The sequence below is a fragment of the Rhinatrema bivittatum genome, chromosome 5 (assembly GCF_901001135.1).
Source record: "Rhinatrema bivittatum chromosome 5, aRhiBiv1.1, whole genome shotgun sequence".
NCBI classification, from domain to species: domain Eukaryota; kingdom Metazoa; phylum Chordata; class Amphibia; order Gymnophiona; family Rhinatrematidae; genus Rhinatrema; species Rhinatrema bivittatum.
Genome location: NC_042619.1, coordinates 148,414,137 through 148,437,076, shown reverse-complemented (window position 1 = coordinate 148,437,076; position 22,940 = coordinate 148,414,137).

The window sequence follows — 22,940 nt, the reverse complement described above, 5'->3', positions numbered from 1 at the left end:
TCTTCCTCGATCCAATTCCTTGGTTACCCAGTCAAAAAAGTCAATCAGATTTGTCTGACAGGATCTTCCCCTGGTGAATCCATGTTGCCTCTGGTCCATCAATTCTCCGGACTGTAGATAGTTCACTATTCTCTCTTTCAACAGTGACTCCATTACTTTTCCCACTACCGAAGTGAGGCTGACTGGTCTGTAGTTGCCAGCCTCCTCCCTGTTCCCACTCTTGTGAAGCGGGACCACCACTGCTCTTCTCCAATCACTCGGCACCACTCCTGTTTCTAGGGATCTATTGAACAGGTCACACAGCGGAGCCGCCAGAACATCTCTGAGCTCCCTCAATATCTTGGATGAATCCCATCAGGCCCCATGGCTTTGTCCACTTTCAGGTTCTTTAGCTCTTCCCACACATTTTCTACTGTAAAAGGATTTTCATCTATTCCACTTCCCACCAGTTTTTTGTTGTGTAGAGATGGTCCTTCTCCAGGGTCTTCTTTAGTGAACACAGAGCTGAAGTATTCGTTTAATATTTCTGCCATTTCTTCGTCTCCCTCCACACATTGATCATTACCACCTTTCAATTTCACTATACCACTTTGGATCTTTCTCTTTTCGCTGATGTATCTGAAAAATGTTTTGTCACCATTTTTTATCTCCTTGGCAATCCTCTCTTCTGCTTGACTTTTTGCCAACTTGATTAATTTCTTCGTCTCCCTCAGTTGATACAAATATTCTTCTTTGTGTTCCTCCCTTTGGGATCTTTTATATGTCTTGAATGCTGTTCTTTTAGCTTTAATTTTGTCAGCCACCTCCTTTGAGAACCAGATAGGTTTCAATTTTCTTTTGCTTTTCTTTACATTTCTAACGTATAGAGCAGTTGCCTTGGTGATTGCTTTTAAATTGGTCCACTGCTGATCCACATCTCTCTCGTTCTCCCATCCTTTAAGTTCTTCCTCCAGGTACTTCCCCATTTCCTCAAAGTCTGTGTTTTTGAACTGTAAAACTCGGGTCTTTGTGGTTCTTTTCCCTATTCTTTTAGTGATATTAAACCATACCGTTTGATGATCACTGCTGCTGAGGTGGGCACCCACCTGGACATCTGAGACATTATCTGCATTAGTGAGCACTAAGTCGAGTATAGCTCCTTCTCTGGTGGGTTCCAACACCATTTGTTTGAACAAAGATACTTGCATGGCATCCACTATCGCTCTGCTATTTTTAGTTTCTGCAGATGGGATTTTCCAGTTTACATCTGGCATATTAAAGTCACCCACGATCACCACTTCTCCCTTCTTACCTATCTTATGGATGTCTTCAACCAGGTCTCTGTCCAGTTCTTCCTTTTGGTTTGGAGGCCTGTAAACCACTCCAATATAAATGGACGCTCCGTCATCTTTTTTAGGTCGAGCCATAGAGCTTCTTCCTTACCCCAACTTCCTTGTAGCTCAGATGCTTGGATGTTGTTTCTGACATAAAGAGCCACACCTCCCCCTTTTCTATCCTCTCTGTCCTTCCTTAACAAGTTATAGCCTGGTATTGTTGTATCCCAATCATGAGATTCTGTGAACCATGTCTCTGTGATAGCAACAATGTCCAATTCTGCCTCAGCCATTAGGGCCTGCAGATCTGGGATTTTATTTCCCAAACTATGAGCATTTGTGGACATAGCCTTCCAGGTACTCTCTTTAAGGTTATTGCTTTTCCTGGACTCCTTATAAGATATTAGTTGAGATTTGCTATTCACTTCACTCTCTCTTTTTTTAGTTGTGCCACTGTTGACAGAGTTATTCATCTGAATTAGATTTTTCTTTTGGTTATGAATCTTGAAATACTGCATGCATTGTGTTTTTTCTCTCATTTCTGGTAACACTTCAATGTTTTTCTGAAGAACTTCTTCAGTTTTTAATATAGAGATGGCTTGTTCTTTTTGCATTTGGTACATTGTGTGTCTCCTCATCACAGGTCTAATTCTACCTGAGCCCACTGTATTCCTGGATTTTAAACAACTTAATGACCTGTTTGAGTGGGGGGGTGTACCTGTTGGCTGCCCATCTGTCAAGAATGGGTGACTGTGGGTCCTACCTGAGCCTAATGAATCTCCTTTTCTTGACTCTTGGTTTTTTTGTGATATTGGGGAATTATGTTCTGAGTAATGCAATGTGGGTGTATTACTTTTAATTGAAGTTAATTGATCTTTAATCTCAGTCAGCTCCTTTTCAAGGAAGAGAGTTGTGTACAAATTGGGCAAGCTCTAAGTGTCCAGATGCTTTCCCTCAGAATAAAGGCTCCACAGCAGTTACATTGGATAGTCCTCATCATGGGAATTTGGGAATTGTATTTTCTTGACTTTTACCAATGCACTTATTTATCCCGCCGCCAATGGTACTTTAGGCAGTCTTTATTAGAAAACAAGCCCCAGGGGTGGGTGGGTAGAGGGGCAGGGTGGGAGGGAGTCAAACAGTTAAGCCTGGGACAAGCTGGGTTAAGCAGGGCACTTCTGGACGGCTCCTTGCTTTTGGTCAATTGTTTTAAAAAACAGTCTTTATGCCCCAATTTTTGTTTGAAAAACTTATTTAGGTACAAACATTTATTCTAAAGCAAAGAAAAAAGAGCAATAAATAAAATATATTGAAGAACTAAAATAAAAGCAGGGAAGAGAAAATAGACAAGTTGATATTGTGGGGAATGAGGGTATGATGCGCTTCCCGGCCGCGCTGGTGCCACGACCAGGCCTGCTCACCTGGCGTGCCCGTCTACCATCTCCTCTCTCAATCCCAGCGCTGCTCGTCTGCGGCGTCCACAAGCGTCCCCAGGCCCATCAGGGCCTTCCACCTTGCAGCGCTCCTCACGCCGGGGCTCAGTATCGGCCCCACCCCCTAGTGCGCATGCGTGGTGCTCTCCTGACTTTAAAGGGCCAAGTGCGGGAAACTCATGGGCGGTGCCCGATTCTGACGTCACCTGAGCCCTGTATAAATAGCAGGGCTCAACCACTAGTTCATTGCCTTGGCAATCAGGTCGTACACTCCAGTGTCTCTAGTTTGCTTGTTCCAGTGTCTCCTGTTCCTTCGTCTCTCCATTCCTGACCTTTGCTTGCTCCTGACCTCATCTGACTGCCACCCGGAACCGACCTCTGCCTCTCCACTGACGTCTGAATGCTGCCTGGAACAGACCTCTGCCTGTCCACTGACCACGTCTGAAAGCTGCCTGGAACCGACCTCTGCCTGTCCACTGACCACGTCTGAAAGCTGCCTGGAACCGACCTCTGCCTGCCTACCGACCACGTATGACTGCTGCCTGGAACTTGACCTTTGCCTGACCTGACTACTCCCGGACTGACCACAGGTACTGACCCCTGCTTCGGCTGACCATTCTGGACTGATACTCTGGCCTTGATCCTCGCTATCCACTCGGACACTCTATTCTGGCCTCCTGCGACCTCTGGACATCCTTGCTTGGACATTGACCGCGCACCGTTGTTCATGGTGGGCACTCCCCTGCGCTTCCTCTCTAGGAGACCCTGCAAGGCCTACCTAAGATTAGGCGGCCCGGGTACCCAAGGGCTCAACCTGCGGAAACCCCGGGTTGCTATTGGCGAAGCTCCAACTAGCCTCTGTCTCCTCCTGTGCTCTGCCTCCTGGTGGCAGGCGCCCTCTGGGTCCGACCAGAGGGCTGTACCAATCCTGCACCAGGCCAAGGGTCCACCTCCAGCGCAACAGGTTAATGCTGCTCCTTTAAATTATTTTATTGTAATTTCAACATTAGCATAGAAGAGTTTCTTTATTTTGCTTTTTAAGTATTCTTGAGGGCTTTAATTATTATAACTATCTTGCAGACAGTAAAAGGAAAATCATGGGATTCTAAAATGAAGACAGCAGCCCAACAGAAGAATAAAACTACTCTTAGATTACACTTAATGGATAAAGTTAGTGTTCTTGCAAAATGACAGCATAACCCTAATGTGAGTAAAAGTACCCTTCATTCATATTAACATGCATTATATTAAAATGTACTCTCCAATAAAAGACTGTATGCTAATAACATCTATATTGAAGTCTATCGTAATTCTTATGTATACAGTACACTAAATAAGGTGCTTGCTACCACATTAAAAAGCCATCGTACAGTTTGCTTGTAAATTATAAATATTGAGATTTATATATTCATGAATTCTTAAATATTCTTCTGCAAAGGAATTATTTCCTATTTATTTATTTACAACTTGTACATGTCTATGCTTATATCAGCACTACCCAGGAATTTTTCAAAGTGGATTTATGCGCATAAGTCCACCTTGGAAATTCAGACTAAAGTCTGCGAGTGCTTTCTACCTGTAGACCTTAGCCATACGGGGGCTGCTGAAAATTACCCTCCCTAGGTGACTGTGGATATACCTAGGAAGGCCAGAATCTGTACAGAAGTGATAGCTTACAGCCATCCAGCATTTAAACTAATCATAGGGGAAGGAACAAACTGTTCTCCACCACAAGCAAACACAGTGGAAGTAAACAGGGTAAGCCCTAATTGGATAAAAGCCCAAAATTAATCATGTGATAAAATACGTGAGACAGTAATCTGGAAAGGAGAGAGATATGCAAGAATAATTAAAGGAAAAATACGAAAAGAACAGAATAAAGAGAAAAGATAGTAGAGATTATCTTGGGCACAAATGCTCAAAGTCTTGCTAACAAAACCTCAAACATGGAGGCCACATTTATTTATTTAATCGAACGATTTACCGTATATTCCGCAATCTCTCAGCAATGCTCTCTGATGTGGAGTACCTAAAATTATTAAGTAACAATTCATTAAAATGAGTACATAAAATAGTCCATATATAAAAGATTGCTTTTCACTTTCACTGTTAAAAAGTCAATCAAGAAAGTGACCATCTTGGATGTGGTTGCAATTAGAAAGACTTGGGATTGGAATACAATCACACCAGGCTATCATCTCTTCAGACAAGATATAATAGGGAAAAGGAGGGAAGGAATTGTCATTTATATTAGGAACACAATGGTAACTATTGAAATATAGGAAGAGTAGGGAGAAGCTGACTTACTGTTTGCCCTGGAAAAAAACTATGAATGGCTAAAAAAAAACAAGTGATGCATTTGATTTTTTCTTTACTTCAGAGTGGCAAATTTGTGTGCTAAATTCCCAGATAACCCAATCTCTTCCAACATCATTCCTTCCACAGAAAAGATGATATGGGGCAAATTTGGGATGAGATCCCAATCTGAGCTGCTAGAAGTCATTAACCACCTAAACTCAACAACATGTCCCTTAATCCATGCTCCACTGCACTACTAAAATTGCAAGGGAAGAAATCTCAGATATTAATACCAAAATTATCAATTTATCCTTATTTTTAGGTAAAATACCTGACCTCTTCTGTCTAGCCTATATTGAAAAAACCCACAAGCAACCCATCTGATTTTGTCTATTGCCCCCACATCATCCCTACCATTCTTATAAAAAATTCCAGAGAATGTGGTTCTAAAACAAATGGCTGCTTTTTTGGACACTCCGGGGCAGATTTTCAAAGCCCTACGCACGTAAATCCAGGAGGATTTACGTGCGTAGGGGGGGTTACGCGCGCCGGGCCTATTTTCAAAAGGCCCGGCGATGCACGTAAAACCCCAGGACGCGCATATGTCCCGGGGCTTGAAAACAAGGGGGCGAGGCCTCCGGCACAGCGGCCATTTGCTGCTGTGCCTGGGGATCATGTGCCGGCAGCTGGCCGGCAGGCGTAACTTACAAAATAAAGGTAGGGGGGAATTTAGGTAAGGCTGGGGGTGGGTTAGATAAGGGAAGAGAGGGGAAGGTCGGGGGCAGAAGGAAAGTTCCCTCCGAGGCCGCTCCAATTTTGGAGCGGCCTCGGAGGGAACGGCGAAAGCCATCGGGGCTCCCCTAGGGCTTGGCGCACGCAAGGTGCACAAGTGTGCACCCCCTTGCATGCACCGACCCTGGATTTTATAACATGTGCACGGCTGCACGCACATGTTATAAAATTGGGCGTACATTTGTGCGCGTGTAGGTTTTAAAATCTGCCCCTCTGTTTTTAATCTGTATCAATTTAGCTTTCGAAAGCACCACAGCACTGAGACCTCCTCCTCTCAAGCTTTGACACCATCCGGTGCAGATTTGATTCCAGCACTAAATATAATTTATTCCCATTAGACACATCAACCACATTTGACACCATCAATCACAATATACTGAATTTCCGACTCACAGAAATTGGAGTTGGAGGAACACTGCTGTGTTGGTTCCGATCCTATCTTCATAACCATTATCAGCAAAATTGACTTAATACCGAAATCACAGAGTGGTATCCACTACCCAGAAGTGTTCCACAAGGATCAGCTCTGTCAGCCACCCTCTTTAACATTTATTTAATACCACATTGCAGCCTGCTGGCTACACTCTCTGTATCATACAAATTATATGCTGACGATATCCAATTTTTCTTACCAATACATTCAACTTGGACATTAACATTTAAATTCTTTTCAATCTATTTATCATCAGTTAAAAGCTGGCTTCATCATAATAAGTTATCTTTCGATATTAAAAAAAAAACCTGAGATTTTAATTCAAAGTCAGCATCCATTTTCAGATTTCCCCCCCCCCCCCCCCCCCTATTTTTCCATTTGAAGTCAACAACATTCCCATAGCCCAGACAATTTGGAGTCTAGGAGTTACCATTGACCCATCACTGTCCTTGACGCAGCACAGTAGCATAGTAATGACAGCAGATGATGTTTGAGTACCAATATCCTGCAGTGCAGGGTAGAGTGTAGCGACTCCTGCTGGTGAAGATGTGGTAGTGGCCCAAGATACGGGGTATGCTGCAGGGAATCCCAGCAAAGCTTGAAGAGAGAGGAAGTAGAAGTACTCACAAGAGTTGGTTCCAAGAGTGCAGGCAGGAAGGCCCTCCGAGGAGCAGATAGCCTGTGAATGTGGAAGAGCCCCCGAGGAGCGGGTACTCAGAGCGTTCACCCAGCAAGACAGGAAGTAGGAACCGGAACTCCAAGGAGAAGTGGATTCAGCAATGAGAAGAACGCCTTGCTAACTCTTCTGAGTGTTGGGCCAGTCAGCTTAAATACAGCAAGGTGGTGACGTCATGCGGAGAGGACACCCCCGAGGTTCCCCCCATGACGTGTACTAAAGATGGCCCGTGCGCGCGCTAGGTGACTCCAGGAACAAGATGGTGGTTGGCATCCCCCACGCCGTCCCGGGGATGCCAGGGAGGTCGGCGTTCGCTGGCGGAGGCCAGCACTCTTCCGAGAATTGACGAACTAGCAAGAAAAGAGGTGAGCATGAGAGGTCGCAGCCATCTGCGACTGACGGGCACAACAGCCTGGAAACAGGATGCTGGGCTTGATGGGCCCTTGGTCTGACACAGTATGGCATTTTCTTATGTTCTTATAAGTGCATTTACTCAAGAAAAACCCAATTTTACTGAAGTAAATGCTTTTTAAAATCAGGCACAATGCATGTCAATTGTATTGTATTCTTCTTACTTTGACTCCTTCTTTCTGTGGTCTCTTTTTTGGGTCATTTAGAATGAATCATTGTCCTTAGTATTATTAGTATTATTTTTATTTGTGTATATTTCCTGAGTTAATGACCCTTATTTTCTGGAAAGCATTTTTTGTGCTTATTGTAATTTATGAACATTGTCAATAAAAAGTTAAAAAAAAACACACTCCTTCCATAAACTTGAGATCAGTCAATGTTTACTAGAAATTCAATTTCCTAAGGCTATTCCCCTTTTCAAGACATGTGAAAGTGTTTTTTTCCTCATCTGGTCTCATATTTTGGAACTACTGCCTAGTCTCTTTCTGAAATATTCAGGATAGTAAAATGTTTTAAAAGGATCTTAAAACCTACCTGTTAAAGAAAGCCTTTGAAACCCTAGGCTTTAGCATTATTCTGTCCTTATCTCTGCAGCACAACATTATTTTGTTCTTTAAAATGTACTGTATCTTTTTATTTATTTTGTTCTTTGAATTGTACTGTGGGGCAGATTTTCAAAGGGGTACGCGTGTAAGATACGTGTGTAACCCCCGAAAGCCTGCCCCAAGCTCCCCCTGCGCGCGCCGAGCCTATGTTGCATAGGCTGCCGGCATGTGCAAAGCCCCAGGACGCACGTAAGTCCCAGGGCTTTCCTGGGGGGGGCATGTTGTGGCCGGCGCGTCATCGGGGGCGTTCAGGGGCCGCGGGCGTGGTTCCGGCCTGGGGCGTGGCCACGGCCCCCGGACCAGAACATGGTGCGCCGGCAGCCAGCCCAGCATAGGCGTAACTTTTGGAATAAAGGTAAGGGGGGCAAATTAGTTAGGGCCGCGGGGTGGGTTAGGAAGGGGAAGGTGGGGGGAGGCGGAAGGAAAGTTCCCTCCAAGGCCGCTCCAATTTCGGAGCTGCCTCGGAGAGAACGGAGGCAGGCTATGCGGCTCGGCGCACGCAGGCTGCCGATTTTGCGCAGCCTTGCGTGCACCGACCCCAGATTTTAAAATCCGGCATACTTTTGTTTGCGCCGGTCGTGCGAACAAAAGTACGCGCGGGTGTAGTTTTTTAAAATCTACCCCTGTATCTTTTAATTTAAATTTTTTACATATGACTATGTATGTAATAGACCCCACCCAAAAATTTCAGAGGGAGAGGGGAGGATAAAAAATATTTTAAATTTAAATGGGAGAAACATGCAGACCTCCACCACAGGGAAATTACCATATTTTACGCTCCACAAGATGCACCTGACCATAAGACGCACCTAGGATTCAGAGCAGGAAAATTAAAAAAAAACAAAAAACAGTGTGCTAAACCAGCTCTGTTCCCAGGCGTCTGTACGTCTTATGGAGCAAATTAGGGGATGGCGTGGGCCGTCCATTGCTCCTACCATGTGACAGGGGCCGACCAATGGCACCGGTAGCCCCTGTGCATAGTAAGGACAAAGGCTATCGGCACCATTTTGAATACTGGCAGCCGACGGCCAAAGTGCAGGAGATCGATCCTGGACCCCCGCTAAACCACCAGGAACTTTTGGCAAGTCTTGGGGGGGGGGGGGGGGTCAGGAGGGTGGGGGGTTGTAGTTAGTTTTGGGTTTTTTTTTTATATTCGCTCCATAAGACGTACAGATATTTTACCCCCACTTTTGGGGAAAAAAAGTGCATCTTATGGAGCGAAAAATACGGTAGGTGGATTCCATCATGATGGTTGACGTACATCATTAGAATGACACAAAAAGGTAAGGTCCAGCTTGTAGGTGAATTTTATTATAAGAACCTAAATGCCATGCTGGGTCAGACCACGTTCCTCGAGCCCATCATTCTGCCGTAGCACTGGCCAATCCAGGTTGCAACTATTTGGCACATCCCATAAAGTAGATCTATTCCTGTTACTCACTCCCAGCGATACCAATAGCTTTCTTTAATTTGTCTGGCTAATAATATGTTATGGAGTGCTAGTACAAGGATTTTAGGCACTCTAGCCGAACCTTACAACTTGCGCACCCCCCCTTAACCCCTAACAATGACCCCCCCTCCCCCAGCCTACACATAATTAAGAATTATATATCTATAATAGTAGATTTTACATATTACTTACAAAATGTATATTTACAGGCACTGCTGTATGTATGTGCTGCAGGTGCGGCTCGTAGACACATACTCACAGAGAGGTGTTTCTTAGGGCTCGTTAAGATCATTCCCGTAGGCGTCGATCAATTCTCCCAGCAAGGTCTATAAGCGAGTCCAAGGTGTCCGGTAATTCACGTGCAGACAATTCATCCTTAATATGGGAGTTAAGGCCCTCAAGGAAAATCACACGTAGACACTCTAGATCCCAATGAAGCTCTGAAGATACAGTGTCTTGAATTTAATCACATAGTCCAGGAATGGCTTAGCTCCTTGTTGGAGACGTAACAGAGTGGATCCGGCGACTGTCTTGCGTGCAGGGTCATCAAATACTGACTTAAAAAGTGCAAGAAACCCTAGTAAGTCACTAAGGATCGGGTCATTGCGTTCCCAGAGAGGTGAACCCAAGCCAGGGCTTTCCCATCTAAAAGAGACAGGATATATGTGGTCTTGGATAGCGCAATAGGAAAGTAGATTGGTTGTAAAGAAAAGTGCATACAGCACTGATTGAGGAAGCCTCTATATACCATGAATCTCCTGAGAAGCAAGTAGGGGCTGGCAGAGGTACTGCAGTTCATCCTGAAACCATTGATGATGAGGCATCTTTATCAGACGTGCTAGGAGTATTCAGTTGTGAGTTCAACTGACTGAATGCATTAGTCAAGGTTTCTAAAGTCCTCTGTTGTTCAGCAATATGTTGGGCCAGGCCAGGGATGGCCTGAAGGGCTGAGACCTGAGCCGGGACCATGGAGTTAGCAATCTGTTATCTTGTGGTATATTTTTAGATCCTGGATTGGGTTGAGAGCTGACTCCACCCACAGGGAGGAGCCCCGTGGGGACTCACCACGATAGGCGTGGCCTTAGCTAAGACTGACACAACAGCAATAGACTTTATTATACTGGAAATACAGAGGATCCCACCAAGTGGGATAGATAGGCACAGTCCAGAGATATGGGTGGCTCGTGGATAATATTACCGGTAGTAGTCCACGGAGCGGCATATGCCGGGAAATCCCTCCTTCGCTGGAACTTCCTGAATGATCCGGTAGTGGCCCGCAGTGCGGGGTACGCTGAGGATCTCAGGAGAATGTTGAGAGTAGAGCAGGAGGTCAGCGGAGCTGAAGAGCAGATGGTTCTCACTCTGAATTGTGCAAGGAAAGTTGCTGAGGCGATCACGGTAGTGGCCCGAAGCATGGGGTACACCGGAGGTTCCGTCAGCAGAAGGTAGCGAAGTCACAAGGCTGAACCACACAGGCCTGGAGTAGGATTGGAGAGATCCAGGCAGGAGAGCCCTCCGAGGAGCAGATAGCCAGAACGCGACAAGGCCCCCGAGGAGCAGGTACCTAAAGCGTTCAAGTCTTTGGTCAGGAACGAGTTCAGTGTAGCGAAACAAGCGTCTCCGTAGGAGACGAATTCAGCAGGAAGGAAGTCCTTACTAACTCGTAGGTAGCTCAGTCCAGCAGGGTTAAATACATGCAGGCAGATGACGTCATGCGGAGGGGACGCCCCCGAGGTTCCCGCCATGACTTGTATAAGATGGGGCATGGGGCGTGCGCCGTGCCTTAGGTAATGCCCGATTCAAGATGGCGGACGAGATTGCCCACGCCGTCTCAGGAATGCTGAGGCAAGCGGCATGAAGAGGCAGAGGTCGCCAAATGTCTGAGATTCACCGAAGCAGGCAGAAAGGAGGTAAGCAACAGAGGTCACAGCCGTCTACGACTGATGGGTGTAACAGTATCAGTTCTTCTGAATCACCACCATTGAAAATAGCTTCCAGCACAGGTATCTCCCCAACACCCTCTTCAGTATACACCGCAGCAAAGAATTCATTCAGTCTTTCCTCCATGGCCTTATCTTCCCTAAGTGCCCCTTTAACTCCTTAATAATTATCAGTCCGACAGACTCCCTCACAGGCTTCCTGCTTCAGATATATTTTAAAAAGGTTTTATTATGAGTTTTTGCCTCTATGGTCAGCTTCTTTTCAAATTCTTTTAGCCCAACTTATCAATGTTTTACATCTACTGTAACTCGGCAATGTGTATGCTGTTTCCTATTTTCCTCAGATGGATTTTTTTCCCAATTTTTGAAAGAGGTTCTTTGGGCTAAAATAGCCTCTTTCATCTCACCTTTTAATCATGCCAGTAGTCATTTGGCCTTTCTTCCAATTTTTTAAATGCATGGAATACATCTGAACTGGACTTTTAAAATAGTATTTTTAAACAATGAACATGCCTGATGTAAACTCTTAACCTTTGTAGTTGCACCTTTCAGATTTTTTTCTATTTTCCTTATTTTATCAGTCTCCCTTTTGAAAGTTTAATGCTAGAGTGGTAGATTCACTTAATGTCCTCTCAGTTATTAAGTCAAATTTGATTGTACTATGATTACTGTTGCTGGCAGTCCCACCACGTTACCTTTCATACCAAATCATGTGTTTCACTAAGAATTAGGTCTAAAATGGCTCCCCCTCTCTCATTGGTTCCTGGACCAACTGCTCCATGTTGCTGTCTAGAAATTTTACCTCCCTAGAATGTCCTGATGTTACATTTACCCAGTCAGTATTGGAGCAATTGAAATTTCTCATTATTATTGTGGTGCCATATTTATTATCTTCCTTAATCTCTGATAGCATTTCATGGTCTGCCTGTTCATTTTGGTGAAGTGGATAGTAGTATACATGCTGCCTCACTCTTCCCTATCATACATTGACTTTCCACCAAAAAGGATTCTACTGTGCATTTAGTCTCCTGCAGGATCTTTATCCTGTTGGACTCTATGCCATCCTTAACATAAAGTGACAAACCTTCCCCCCACCCCTGCATCATCAGCACCAGGTTGATCCACTCCCTGCAAGACCGGTTTGGTACTGGGCTAATAATTTGTCTCTACCCCTGTTAGCAGGCTAAAAAGGGGAATCACACCAATACTCTCCTAATTCTTCAAACTCTAACAAAAACTGCCACACCACTTTTATGCTCTGTCTGATCAATCCAAGCTGCCTCAGTGGAGGTGCATGTCAGGGATGATCTGCCAGCTCCTACCTCTTAACTTAATCCTAACCTAGGGCCTAAACTAGGGACAAAAAAAGGTAGTGAGGACCTAGAGAGTCCCTACACATACCATTAAAAAGAATAAATATTTAAAAACAGCTGAGAAACAGAATGATATCCAATAATTAAAAATGCATACAAATCTAAATACAAATGTTCCAAACAGAAAAAAAATGTTTAAAAAGACGACACTTCAAATAATACATAATGATTAAAACTAATAAGGATTAAAAAAAAAAATCCTCTGTTCTCCATGTGGGAAATTTTAATCTCTACATGCCAGGACATTGTGGGGTGGAGAGGGGGGTTGTTGGGCACAAACTCTCATCTCTCCCATACATACACATGCTCTCTCACTGTCATGCATATACGCATACAAACACTCTATCACACTCAAACACACTCTCACATACATACTTTCTCATACCCTCTTCTCTTGTTCTCTAACTCCTACACACACAACCTTACAGGCTCCCTCTTTCTCTCACTCCCAAATACACCTACAACCTCACAGGCTCCCTCTCTCTCTCATGCAGTCCCCCTACACACAGAGACCGCTCCCTGTTTCTCTTACTCATATGCAAACACACAAGCTCCATTGCTCAATCACTCTCACATACACAATCTTACAGGTTCTCTCTCTTTCTCACTCTCACACACACTACTTCATAGGCTCCCTTCTCTCTCACTCCCACACATCAACTCCCACTTTCTCTCCCATACATAACCTCACAGGCTCCCTTTCTCACTCATTCGTATATAAACACAGGTTTCCTGGCTCTCTCTCTCCCACATGGACAAACAACCTCACAGGTTCACTCTCTCCCTTACTACCCCCTACAGGTTTTCTTGCTTTCTCACTTCCACACTCACAAAATCTCAGTCTCCCTGTAATCCCCTACACACAGACTCCCTACCTCTCTCTCACTCACTCACATGCAAACACATAGACTCTCTTGGTCTATCACTCCTTACCCATCATCCTGTGCTGCAGGCGATATGGCTTCCATTCACAGCCCTCCAGGCCTCTTTCTTTCCTGTTTTTGGCGAGGGATAGGATGGGCACCACCCACAGACTTCTTGGGATGTTCTCATTCCTGTTTTTAGCCGTTGGCAGGATGGACTCCGTTTGCAGCCTTCCTGGGCCTCTTTTCTTGTCTTGGGCAGCAGGCAGGATGTGTTCTGCCCGTGACCCCACTAGGCATCTCTCCTTGTTTTTGGATATGGTGGGATGAGCTCTGCCTATGGTCTTTCCAAACCTCTCTATCTTCATTGGAAGCCATAGGTTTACACTGGCAATTTTGCCACCACCTAAGGGTTGGTGCTCTAGTACTTCACATAATGGAAGCATTGGCCCTGGTGTTGTGAACTTTTCCAGCTCCTAGTCTGTACTAGCCCCAGCCAGTAGCTGCATCCAGCTCCCTGACAACGGCCTCTTTTCTTCAGCCGCAAGGCCTGGCTGTCAGGGGCCTCTTTTTTTTTCCAGCCACGCAGCCCAGCTGACAGCAGCCTCTTTTCTTCAGCCAACTGAAGCAGAGACCTCTGTCACAGGTCAATGCAATACAGAGGATCCAGCCCCTGCAAGAAGAGGCCCCAGGCCCCGTGGGAAAGAAGACACTGGCAACAGTTGGAATTAAAACCTGCCCATGGGGATCACAGCCCCAGCAAGCAGAAAGAAGATGGTGGCAGTGGCGGCTCAGATTTATGATGCGCCCGCTCTGATCTCAGGCCCCACGGGCAAGAAGAAAACAGCAGCAGCAGATAGAGATGCCTGTGGGGATCCCTGGCCGGCACTGGATTTTGATGTGCCTGCGGGGATCCTACATCCTGTGGGCAGGAAGAAAGAAGAGACCTGGTGTGTGGAGTTTAAGGAAAGGGGGCAGGTGAGTGTGAGAGAGATAGAATGGAAGGGAAAGAATTGAGTGAAAAGGGTGGAGAGAAGGGGGAGGGAAGGGAGGAGGTAAGGAGTGTTTTTTGAGAAGAGGGAGAGAAGGAAAGCAAAGGGGGCTGAGAGGGAGAGAATGAAAGGGAAGAGAAGGGGTGAATGAGAAGGAAGGGAAAGAGAAGCATGTGAGGTACTCTGTGTTTTAGCATGTGTATGTATGAAAGCATGTGAAGAATAAGCATGTGAGTGAGCTTGAGTGAGAGAATGTGAGAGTGAGTGTGTGAGCGAGCTTATATGAGTGAGTGTGTATGTGAGAGTGTGAGCAAGCTTGTGTGGGAGAACATGTGAGTGTGTGTGAGAGCATATGGGAATGTGAGCATGTGTGTCAGAGCATGTGAAAGTGTGTGTGACAGCATGTGTGTGAGCAAACTTGTATATGAGAATGAGTATATGTTTGTTGCGCCTGTCGGTCGCAGGCAGCTGTGACCTTTGCTGCTCACCTCCTTTTTATATGCAGCTCCGAGTCTGGGGAGAATGGTGGCCTCTGCTTCCACACTCCGACCCTCATGGTGTGCTCGGGACGGCGTGGGCACTCCCAGCAGCCATCTTACATCCGAGCCACTACCGGATCCCATCTGTCTTATGCATGCCATCGGCTTCCAGCTTAGCCCGTGCTGCGGACCACTACCGGAATTGACAGCACAAGCTACGCCTAGAGAAGGTATTCACCAGAACACTCTGCACTGCGGACTATTATCTGGACTGACTTCATTGATCCGCTCCTCGGATCACCTTCAGCTGTATAATAAAGTCATTCCTCTGTTGTCCTTTACTGATGAGACCTTGCCTGTTGTGGTAAGGGCCCACAGGGCTCCTCCTTGTGGGCAGAGTCTCCAATCTCTTCAAGCTGTATAATAAAGAACTAACTGTGTTTGTGCATTCTGAGTCTAGCCTAGTACTGTGGCTCCTCATGGGTCTCCTCCCTGTGGGTGTAGTCATCTGCCACAGTGCCCAAGGATCTACCCAAACATTGCTCAACCATAACAACCAGACTCTAAGGGGCACAACACCTCCTTGCTATCTCAGTGTTTTGACCCGCACCGGGGTGGGGGGGGGGGGGAGCGCCATCTCTTCCCTTGCCTCAGGCAGCAGATTGCCATGAGCCACCCCTGCAGATTGCCATGAGCCACCCCTGTCTTTTGTTGCAGCCCTAAAGGGCTGCAACAAAAGACAGCACATTATTCCCATCCTTCGTAACCTTCATTGGCTACCCATCAAATTCAGAATTCTCTACAAAGTCCTCATGATAATCCACAAAGCCAGACATAATCTCACCCCCCCCCCCCCCTCCTTGATCTAAACATCCCTCTTACTCTCCACACGTCTTCCAGGCTTGTTAGAACGGCTTACAAAAGCTCTCTTTACGCCCCCCCCAGCCAAGACTTCTTTAAGGAAATGCGCCCTATCTACAGCTGGCCCCCCATAATGGAATGCTCTCCCCCCAGATCTCGGGCAAGAACCATGCCCGTTGACCTTCAAAAAAAAGCTCAAAACGTGGCTATTCAGACAAGCATTTCCCTAATCGGATGAACGTCTTCTCACTCACGATAGGATTAACTTGGCTATTCAAACAAGCTACTTTCCCTAAAGGACAAACAAAATTTCTCTCTCACATGACAGGATGGGACACTTGCATTAACTCTGATCAGGGCATAACATCTGCTGGCAGGTTATGCCTCTTTACATCTTACATGTTCACAGAATAGTTTTCAACGACTGGTTAATTCCTCTACCATTCCTTCCCCATTCCGTCCTATCCTATCCTTCCTCCCTTGTTTTGTTTCGTTAAGTTCAATTCAATGTTTTTGTTTTATTTTGGATCATAAATTAGCAGCTTGTCTTTAAACTCCTGTATTTAACTTCCTGGATCCCAGTTCTATGTAACCCCTGTTCTTTGTAATGCTTTTTATGCAATATCCGTTTCATTGTAAACTGATGCAATAAGCAATATTGTCATGAATGTCAATATATAAAAGTTCAAAATAAATACATAAATAAATAATTAATGGCCAAAAGATGCTTTCGTGCTCACAAGCTGTGCGGCAAGAAGGCTGTTGTATCAGTGGAGCCACACAGCTGAAGAAAGAAGGCTGATGTTCCTTGGAGAGAGAGAGAGAGAGAGAGTATGTGTATGAGTAAATAGAATGTAAGACAGAATGTGTATGTATGTGTGAGAGGTGTTGCACAGGCCCAAGGAACAGGTTTCTGTTATTGGTATGTTCTGGGGACAGAGAGAGAAAGTATTTGTGTTTGTGTGTGTGTGTGCGTGAGAGAGAGAGAGAGAGAGAGCATTTGTATGAGCAAATAGCATGTAAGAGAGCATGTGGGTGAACATGTGTAGGAGCATGTGTGCATGTGAGCAAATAACATGTAAGACTGCATGGGTATGTGAGAAAGTAGTTGTGCAGCCTGAGGAAGACTCTGTTTGTATGTTCTGGGGAGAGAGAGAGTATGCAAGAGAGAGAAAGTGTATGCATGTATGTATGTGAGAGAGAGAGCATATGTATGTGTATGTGAGAGAGCATATGAGTGAGAACATGTGTCACTTGGAGTGAGGAAAGTCTCAACTTCAAGCTAGAGCGACAGAACATTGTACAAATCTCAACTTTGTGAGACTTTCCTCACTCCAAATGATGTCAAATCTTCACTGAGGTCTACTGTGCTGTTCGTACGTCTCACTCTGCATGTAAAACTGGCCCTAAAACACTAAACCACCACCAAAAGCCCACCTTGAGTTATTAGCTTGCCCTCCTATAGTGATATAAATCGTTGACTACTATGAAGACCTTATAAAAAGTCTCTCTCTCTCTCACAGCCTATGTGGGCACTTTGCTACTCACAAAATACAAGTATTGCAGGGTGCAAAACACAATACACTACCTATGCAAAGCACATGGGGGCGGATTTTCAGAGCCCTGCTCGCCTAAATCCGCCCAAAACCGGGCTGATTTAGGCGAGCAGGGCCCTGCGCGCCGGTGAGCCTATTTTACATAGGCCTACCGGTGCGCGCAGAGCCCCGGGACTCGCGTAAGTCCCGGGGTTCTCCGAGGGGGGCGTGTCGGGGGCGTGTCGGCAGCATTTTGGGGGCGGGTATGGGGGCGTGGCTACGGCCCGGGGCGGTCCGGGGGCGTGGCCGCGCCCTCCATACCCGCCCCCAGGTTGCGGCCCGGCGCGCAGGAGGCCCGCTGGCGCGCGGGGATTTACGCCTCCCTCTGGGAGGCGTAAATCCCCCGACAAAGGTAAGGGGGGGGTTTAGACAGGGCCGGGCGGGTGGGTTAGGTAGGGGAAGGGAGGGGAAGGTGAGGGGAGGGCAAAGGAAAGTTCCCTCCGAGGCCGCTCCGATTTCGGAGCGGCCTTGGAGGGAACGGGGGTAGGCTGCGCGGCTTGGCGCGCGCCGGCTATACAAAATCCATAGCCTTGCGCGCGCCGATCCAGGTTTTTAGCAGATACGCGCGGCTCCGCGCGTATCTACTAAAATCCAGCGTACTTTTGTTTGCGCCTGGAGCGCAAACAAAAGTAGGCTATTCGCGCTCCTTTTAAAATCCGCCCCATGGTGAGGTAATTCTAAAATTATCATAAACATGCCCCTTTTTCATATCATGGGCATTATCCATGTGAAATTATAGCTTTTTTTTTTTTTTAATTCTTTATTTATGAATTTTTTCAATATAATTACAAGAATATACCTGGACTGAAATTATATAAATTATTATAATATGAAATAATATAATTACCATTAGCATATATATTCATATCCAATGGGTACATCAACAGTTTCATTTGTTTTTCATAGGCAAAGGGTGGGAGAGGAGAACCAAAGGAAAAATAGAGAAGTACGTTATTGAAATAATAATTCACTTAAATATTGGTATCTCACTTTATATTGACTCCGAGCATTTAACTTATGGCCCTTCCATCCAAAAACTTTCTCAATTGGTCTGGCATAAAGAAAACATATAAATTTCCAGCAGATTTTACAATGCACCTACAAGGAAAACGGAGAGCAAAGCTAGCCCCTTTGGCCAAAACCTCCGGGCGCATAGCTAAAAATGATCTCCTTCGTTGTTGGGTAGGGCGTGATAGGTCAGGATATACCCTCACTACCCCTCCCATGAAAACATTATTTATATTTTGAAAAAAGGCTTTCATCAAGAAATTTTTTTCTATTTCAGTATAAAATTGAACAAACAGGGTGGCCCTTTCCGTGATTTCCATTTCAGAATTCTCCAAGTATTGTGTCAAATTATTGGAATCCTCTCTTTCTCCTCCAGTAGAAATTTGTGAACTACTCCTTAAAAAGAAGAGTTTTTTTACAGTCGGAACTTTTGCAGCTTCAATCTTGAGTGTTTCCATCGCAAAACGCTTGAAAGTCACCAAAACAGGCTCACCCATTACTTTAGGGAAATTAACCAATCTTGCATTAGAACAACGTAAATAGTTCTCAACTGACTCCAGTCTCCTTTGTGATGTTATGCAATCCTTCATAATTAAGGAATTTTGGGACTGTGTCTGGTTTACCTTAGCAGTTAAATCTTGAATGCAATTTGTATGGTTTTGAATCAACAAAGTATGTTCTGTTTTTACGGACTCAACTTTTAATTCAAATTTACCAATCAATTGAGATTGAGTATTCAGAGTACGAGCCATGGTAGCCATTAATTCCCAAATGGCTTCCAGTGTTATAACTGCTGGTTTCTCAAACTCCAGGGGACGTAGAATGTTTTCTCCCAATTCCCCCAGTGGATCCTCTCTCGATGTCCCTTGAGATTCCTCATTACCCGCGTTAACCAAAGTCTCCGCGGGTCTTTCACATACCTCCAACAAATGGGGGAGGGGAAGCCCTGCTCCGTATAGAGGAGTAGATCCCTCTCGTTGTTCGCCCACGGTTAACTTCACATCCGGGGTTACAATTCCACTGCTCAGGCGAAGGGGAGAGCTACTCAGCAGACCTCGGGGCACTGGTGGGCTCAAGGTAATCTCGCCTGGCGATAGTGCTGCTTCTCCCGGCTCCACCGCAGCGGCGCTTGGAGTTCCCACCACTGGAGATACCGACGCGAACTCAGTGATATATTGTTGTCCCGCTGGGCTGGGTAGGCTTGAGGGATAAACTCTTACCCTTCCTTTGCGCTTGTGAGGCATATTGAACAGGTTTGAGCCTCTTCGAAAAGATTTAAGCAGAAAAATTATAAGCGCAGTGCGGAGCAGCTTGGTTCAGTGTCTGCTGGCGGCGGCCATCTTGGCTCTTCCCCCGAAATTATAGCATTTTGATGAATCTAGGGGTACAACAGTTAAAGGTTTGGAATGTTTGCAAAAAAAATAAATCTAAAATCATGCACCTAGGGCACAAAAATTTGTTAGCAACTTATAAGGGCAAGAACTGGCAGTTGTCAAACAGGAAAGAGATCAAGAACTAATTATGCCAGAGAACCTGAAGGTTGCCAGTCAGTGTAATAGAACATTGCAGAAAGCTAACGGTATGCTCTGGAGCATAAAGAAGATATCAGCAGGGTGTCAGCAGCTCCATATAGGTCACTAGTGACCAGTTAATAAAATGGTACAGGGCCTGCAACACAAACCTTCACAGAGAGAACACTCCAAAAGTATTTGCTGGAGGAAAGAAAAGAAAAGGGGGAAATAATGATAATATTTATATATTTAGCAGGCGTCAATATTGTACAGAAAGATACAATGTTCCATAGAAAAATAAATTCTAGGACAAAAGAGGTCAGGACATGAAACTGAAAGGAGGCAGTCTCAGAGAAAATATGAAGAAATATTTCATTGAAAGATTGGTAGAAGCGTGCAGTAGCCCACCAACAGAGTGATATCTTGCAGGTGGTCAAGCTTGTACAGTTTGAGTAGTGGAAAAAAGGAAGTAGACAAACTAGGGGAGCCAACTGGTCCTTATCTGTTGTCAACCAGAGCAGGTGCTAAGCCTGAGCCGATTAAGCAACTGTTTAGGGCCCCAAGCAGCTCAAGGGGGTCCACAGACCCCACTTTGTATTATAATTACTTTCCCCACAGACCTCTACTCATTACTTCACCCTCCCTCCCAGCTTTAGGCCCCCACGGGTGAGCACTGTGGCATTATCTATTATGTAGTATTTAAAATCATTTCATTGTTTGGGAAAAAAATATTTCTCCCATAATCACAAGTAGTGAAGGCCTGTTAGACTGTGATCCTTCACTGGCTGTGCCTTCACTCCTGCTGAGCAGCACATCAGACAGCTGTCTCCCATCGCTGCATTGCAGATGATGTGAGAGGAGACAGCAGCATAGCCCCTAAAAGAAACCCCTATGCTTAGTAGGGTGGGAGAAGAGGAAATAACTTTTTTTGTCCTAAGAGCATGTGTTGAGATAAAATAGCAATATACTATATATTTGATGGTATTTTATTGTAATTGCTTTGATGACACTGTATTGAAGGATGGTCAATTAAATTGAATAAAGAGAAATAATATTAATGTGTTTCAATATAACTGCTTTTGAGTGCATTATATTTGGTAAATTACTTTAAAGCATTGCTTCTCAGACTGATCATGGAGTACTCCCTAGCCGGTCTGGTTTTCAGCAGATTCACAATGAATAAGCATGAGATAGATTTGCATATACTACCTTCACTGCATGCAAATCTCTCTCATACATATTCATTGTAGATAGCCTGAAAACCAGACTAGCTGGAGTACTCCTGGACTGGCTCAATAAACACTGCTTTAAAGCATCAGTGAAATGCTGGAAGGTACTTATTGAAAATGAGATTTTCGCGTTCAATACCTATCTATCTCTGCTATATGACTTCAAATTATTTGTTGATTGCCCAAGTTACTAGTATTTGCATTAAAAAGAAAAGTGGTATCCATTCACATTTCCTGTGACAATTTCAAAACATGAAGATAAAGCTAAATGTATGTGCAGCAGATATAAGAAGACATAAAACTGCTTATTCGTGAAGAGGTCATGTTTTCATGTTTTTTTCTTCACTTCCCCTTGACAATCTCTTTGGGTAATCCAGAATTTCCCACTAGCAAAGAGCTGAACTTTCCAATACACTCTTCTCTCAGAAAGTGACCAATAGATTCCGCATCACTTGAACTCAGTTTTGGGACTCCTACGTGGCACCTCAGAACAATGTTGTAAAGCAAAGAGGTTGGCCCAAATATTGCTGGTGTCAATAATATAGCTACAAAGATGGAAAGCAATTTAATAATGAATTTGCCCCCTTTTTGCACATGAAATATTATAACAGTTAATTACAAATTGATAGAAAGAAAAACACAGCTTGATCATCACAAATTAAATAGGTTAATCTAAATAAAGTAAACACTGATCACAGAGAAGTCATTCAGCGGAATTAGAGGGTCAGTCCACACAGTGAAGTTTAACATTTTGCCAAGCGATTCCCCTACTGATATAGCGCAGGATCATGCAGTCTGTACAGTAGTTGTTTCTATTTGAAGACATGTGACTCTGATATCAAAAGCAGGGATAACTGAAGCACTGTAAAAGGGAATCAGATATCTGTTTGCTCCACCAACTCTCTGATATAAATTTTGAGTGTCTAGCTATTGCACACATTCATCACCTGCTATTGCTAAAGTTAATGCTCCAAATTTTTCTCCAACAAAATACAAGTAAGAAAGGGATTGCATTAATTATTTTAGGAGATGAGAGAGTTTAACCTCATATTTAGTATCTGACCCAGTAAATTACCACCATGTCTTGTTTCCATGTGATACAGTGTCTGAGAACTTTTGTCTATTGACCCAATCTGCTACTTTCCCCAACAGTACAATTACATGGTTCACCGTTCATTACAGAGATAGACTCTTAGTTTAAATAGTACTATCATTTGCATTAACAAAGGCAGATTAACTTCTAATCAAAACATTCTGGATACATCATTAAGCATGACATTAACAGTGTTAGGCTACATTACATGCCCCTGAAGAATTCCTTTCAGAATGTACAGTAAAAGGCTGCTGAAAAATCTTGCTCCAGTTACACAAAGCTTAAACTTCTCTTGATAGCTATCACATGAGACTACTATATGCTGCATAATTAACTGTTTATTATTGCTCACAAGACTCAAACATGGGGCTATGCTACTAATCACAGCCATCAGAATTTTTGTTAGCAGCACGGCCCCATTTTTGAATGGAAGCTGCTTTTTTAAACATTGTGAGGTCCATATTCAGCCGCTATGCAGCGAGTTAGTTAGCCGGGGTTATACATATCCAGATAAGCCATTTAAGGAAATCTAACTTCTGCATTTGAGCAGGGCAGGTTTGCGTTACAGGGCTGAGCAGACATAAA